This window comes from Eumetopias jubatus, unplaced genomic scaffold, assembly GCF_037043125.1.
Source record: "Eumetopias jubatus isolate StellerSeaLion01/CBP00866 unplaced genomic scaffold, mEumJub1_p1.0 scaffold_14, whole genome shotgun sequence".
Classification (NCBI taxonomy): domain Eukaryota; kingdom Metazoa; phylum Chordata; class Mammalia; order Carnivora; family Otariidae; genus Eumetopias; species Eumetopias jubatus.
Genome location: NW_028274820.1, coordinates 83,280,299 through 83,285,982, shown reverse-complemented (window position 1 = coordinate 83,285,982; position 5,684 = coordinate 83,280,299).

Here is a 5,684-nt window from a genome sequence, read left to right as displayed (position 1 = left end):
CAGAGGGAGAAGGAGAAGCAGGCTCCGTGCTGAACAGAGAGCCCCATGTGGAGCTCGATCCCAGGACCCTGGGATCATGACCTGAGCTGAAGGCAGATGCTTAACTGACTGAGCCACCCAGGTGCCCCAATAAACTAGTTTTAATGAATGAAACACAGTTAAAAAATATTTGTCATCCTAAGAGAAGTTTATATATCAGTACCTTTTGTGATATTGCATAATTACTGTCCTAGGAGATAATCTTCTCATTTGTCCATTTTCTTAATAGAATCTGCAGTGAGTGCACCAAGTTCTCACTAGGCTAATGTCTTCCTATGGCTACCACTGTCTTTGTTATTTCAGGATGAGTTTCTCTAATGCTTTCTAATTAAATCTCTATTTGAAGACTCTCAAGGGAGTCAGGTCGTAAAGCTGCTCATTTGTAGTGAAATGGAGCATACGGAATGTGTAATGTCGGTCTTGGTGTCCCTGGAAGCTCAATATCTGCTACGGGTTTGAATTCAAGATCCAGCTAAATTCCATTTTAACATAGCTCACGAGTAACCAGATTAAGCAGAAAATTAAAATTGCATAGGGATTGGTACCTTGCATTACATTTCTTAGCATTGTCCGGTTGGTTTCCAACGTGTCCTTCCTACATGTCTCTGCCTGCTGAGCTTCTACTATAGTAACCCTTCAAGACCCAGGCAATTTCCATTTTTTTTCTGGGAAACTTTCTCTAATTTTCACAGGCAGTTAAGCTTCTTCCTCTGAGATATCACTGCCCTTTGCTCATAGCTCTATGTCCAGCATTTTAGGCACTTGTTATAACCTACTTGCCAGTTTCCACCAGCTACAATTCTCTCCTCCACCCCCTAGGAATCCTTCGACAGTGGATTCACTCCCTTCTTTGTCACCCAATCAGTCGCCAAGTCCTGGCATTCTGTCTTTGATACATGCGGTAAATAGAATAATGTCCCCCTACAGATGCCCACGTCCTAACCCTACTATTTGACTGTATATACCCTGTGTAACCCTTTGTGCTTCTTGTTCTTCGTGTGTAAACTGGGGGTTATAGAAGCAGTAACTACTTACAAGGATTGTTGGGAGGACGGAATGAAAGACATATGTATATCAGTGCCTGGTAGGAAGTTAAGTTCTCAAAAATGCAATGACTAAGTAGTTCTTCACCTGCATTTCCTCATTTGAGACTTACCAAACTCTATGAGGTAAGTATTAACATTATGCCCAATTGCAAATAAGGCCACTGAGGTTGAGAGAAGATAAGTAACTGTGTGAAATGAGGGTCAGAGCTTAGAATCACAGCAATCTGGCCCCCGGATGTGTTGCTGTACATTATTTATTTGAATGACATGTTACTCTTAATCAAATGAGAAATGATTTTTTTTAATTTGAGGTTAATTTTCCATATCAGACTGCTAAATCTTTATATATCTAACAAACTGAGATCTCTTAAATAACTGACAGGATTTGGAGGAAGGGGAAGGAGAGATGTAAAGTTCCCAGCATAATAATGACTGAGGTGTTCACATTTTTTTTTATTATGTTATGTTAATCACCTTACATTACATCATTAGTTCTGGATGTAGTGTTCCATGATTCATTGTTTGTGCATAACACCCAGTGCTCCACGCAGAACGTGCCCTCTTTAATACCCATCACCGGGCTAACCCATCCCCCACCCCCTCCCCCCTAGAACCCTCAGTTTGTTTCTCAGAGTCCATCATCTCTCATGGTTTGTCTTCCCCTCCGATTCCCCCCCCTTCATTTTTCCCTTCCTGCTATCGTCTTCTTCTTCTTCTTCTTCTTTTTTTTTTAAGGAGCGTTAGATTGAGAGCAAAAACATTCTCTCAAATGTGGACTCATAGTGACATATGATAAGGGTGAGTCTGATATTCACCCTTGAGCCTTTCTTGGATTTATAGCATGAAACAATCACTCACATTAAGAAGGCAGTGGTTTATATGGTAAGTACCAAGAACCAAGTAATGTATTTATTTTAGTTATTTATTTATTTTAGATTTTATTTATTTATTTGACAGAGAGAGACACAGCGAGAGTGGGAACACAAGCAGGGGGAGTGGGAGAGGGAGAAGCAGGCCTCCTGCTGAGCAGAGAGCCCGATGCAGGGCTCCATCCCAGGACCCCAGGATCACAACCCCAGCTGAAGGCAGATGCCTAACAACTGAGCCACCCAGGCGCCCTTCAGAAAAATAAATAAAATCTTAAAAAAATAAATAAAATCTTAAAAAAATCTTTGAAAAAAAGAGTAGCTGGACTTTAAAGCAAGAAACTGAAATTAAATAAAATTATTCCAAGAAAAAAAAAAAGATGAGTTGTCTAAGTACCTTGGGTCTATTATTTCTCAGAATTTGAATTTGTTCTTAATGAGCACAATTTACTCTACTTATGAACTCTCATTTGGACACATTTACGCAAAATGTTCCATACTTATAATTAATGAAGGTGAATGTGAGACTCAGGAGGTCTCTGCCTCTTACTGATCTCTTCCTTCTCTCCCATCTCCCGAGGGAATAACTATTCTGACTTATGGTGTTTATACTTTTATTACAAAGGTTGAAAATATATTTTTTTAAGAATCTAAAATGTAATATATAGGGCCCTACTATCGTCTGAATTGTGTCCCACTGTCCCCCACCCTCCCAGTTCATATGTTGAAACTCTAATCCCCAATGAGATGGCATTTAGAGGTGGGGCCTTTAGGAGGTAAGTAAGCTTAGATGAGTTCAAGAGGGTGGGGCCCTCACCATGGGGTTAGTGCCCTTATAAAAAAAGACCCCAGAGAGCTCACTTCTGCTCTTTCTTTCTCCACCACATGAAGACACGGTGAAAAGACGCCGTCTGCAAGTCAGGAAGAGGGTTCTCACCAAGAACAGAACCTGCCTGCACCTCCATCTTGGGGGGGGTCCAGCCTCCAGAACTGTGTGAAATAACTGTCTGTTGTTGAAGCCACTCAGTCTGTGGTGTTTTGTTATGACAGCCCTAATAGACTGAGACAGGCACCAGACTGCATTCTTCGGCAAGTTGCCTGAAAGACTGCTTGTCTGAGAGATTAACCCATGATTATATTCTCTACTCTTGTTCATTCATTTTTCACTCTGATACAATACTCCATTAGATTCATTCATCTGTTTATTCATCTGTTTTCTCATTTACATAGTTCCTATTATTTTCATATAAAACTCAGTGCTGTTTTGAACAATCTTGCGCATCTTTTTGTGGACAAATGACAATTTCATCAGTGCATAGTTGGTGGTGGAATTTCTAGTTGTAGTGTGCATGTGTGTTCAACTCTACTAGGTCTTTGCCAAATTGTACCACAAAGTTAAAAGTTTTTCACATCTATGTCAACACTTAGCACTGTCAAGTTTTAAAAATTGCCAATCTATTAATGTGAGACAATATTTTTTTACTTTGATTTGCATTTAATTTTCACTAACATAGCTGCTAAATATTTCATGTGTTTTTTAGTTAAATCATTTAGGTTTTCACATCTTTGAATTTCCCATTGGCTTCTTTGTCTAACTTTCTATTCAATTATTTGTCAATGTCTTGATGATTGATATCTTGGGAGGGGACTGCATTCTTTACTTTAAAAATATCTCCAATCAATTTTAACTCATTAAATCTCCACAAGAAGAATTTTTGCTACTCTATCAGTGGTATTTAGCCTCCTACATAAAAATCTGTGTCTCCAAGACAGTTTTATTTCTTTTTAAAAAGCTTAAAATGTTTCTCACATATTAGGGGAAAACTTATTTACCAGGAAGAGAAAAATTGTTATTTTACAATACAAGTGAAAAACACCAAAGAGAATTTGGCATCATAATTTTGATAAACTCCAGAATTTCAGTACTCAAAGATTTTAGAAAACATACTGACTCCAGTCACTCCTGAAGTGATATATAACAACACTGAGACTACTTTGATTTCTCCTATGTTCACACATAGACACTACTATAGCTCATTAAACATGAACCTTCCCTTTCATATATAGATTAATATGATATATGAAACTATTTTTTTGAAACAAGGTTACTAGTACCAATGTAGAGTGGAACACAAATGTTACTAATGAAAGAACCAACAATTCCTTTTTTACTTCGGATGGCGTCAAATGTTTGACAATATTTTAAAGACTCTTATGGGCGCCTGGATGGCTCAGTTGGTTAAGCGACTGCCTTCGGCTCAGGTCATGATCCTGGAGTCCCGGGATCGAGTCCCACATTGGGCTCCCTGCTCAGCAGGGGGTCTGCTTCTCCCTCTGACCCTCTTCCCTCTCATGCTCTCTGTCTCTCATTCTCTCTCTCTCAAATAAATGGAAAAAAAATTTTTTTAAATTAAAAAAAAAGACTTATGCATAGGCTAACACATAGCCTATTTTTCTTTCATGAGAGTCTGGAAGGAGTAACACTAATAAAATTAGGGGATCCTCCCTCCCCACTTTTTGTTTCTCCCTTGTGGCTGGTTGTAATGCAGGTTTCCCTTCAGGCTCTGTGGAATTGCTGACATAAAAATACAAGGAGGCTCTAGCAGCAGGAGCAGGTCAATGAGGCAATCCCCGCTCTCCTTGCCTTGTATGGGTGGCCACAGTCTAGTGCTCATTCTCCACTGACTTCTCCTCCACAAGGGCCCTGGAGTGTTTCTAAGCCACATTTATTATTCATCAATACGAGGGTTCACAGTCCCTGACTGGAATGAAATCAATCTACATGTATCTTTCTTTTACAATTTGCAAAGAGGTTTGATTTTATCCTTTAAAAAAATGTAGGTTTTGTAATGATAATAATTTACATGATTCAAAATTCAAAAGGTACAAAAGAGAGCACAAGAGAAATTCTCCCTCTCACTTCTATGTCATCCCTCTTCTTCAGGCAACCTGTATTAATGGTTTTTCATGTAATTAGCACTATTCTTAATGTTTTGTCATATATATAATCTTTTCATTTTTAAAGCAAAATTAGCATTATGTTCACATGGATATGTTTTGTGGTAGGCAGGATAATGACCCGCAAAGATGTCCATCCCTAATCCTTGGAACCTGTGCCTTGGTGAACTTACATGGAAAAAGGGACGTTACAGATGTGATTACAGGTATGTACCTTGAGGTGGGGAGATTGTTTGGATTATCCAGATGGGTCCAGTCTGATCACTTGAACACTTAAAAGCAGAGAACCTTTCCCAGTTGTGGTCAGAGAGAGGAGTGCCCACAGAGGAAGATCCAGAGTGAGGTGATCTTGCTGCCTTTCAAGATGAAGGAAGGGACCCATGAGCCAAGGAATGTAGGTGACCTCTAGAAGTTGGCAAAAGGAAGGAAACACATTCTCTCTGGGGCCTCCAGGAAGGAATACAACCCTGACAATACTCCGAGTTACCCGGGCAAGACCCATGCCCACCATCTGACTTACAGAACTGTAAGATAATAAATTTGTTTTGTTTTAAACCTCTAGGTTTAAATTTGTTTTGTTTTAAACCTCTAGGTTTGTATTCATTTGTTACAGCAGCAGCAATAGAAAGCTACCATAACACATTTACCTTTTTTTCTCGTTTTTAAAAACTAAAGTCATTCCATATCAGTACATAGAGAGCTTACTCAGCTTTAAATTTTTTTTTTCACAGCTGCATAATAATCCATCATATCACTGAACCATCATTACACGAAT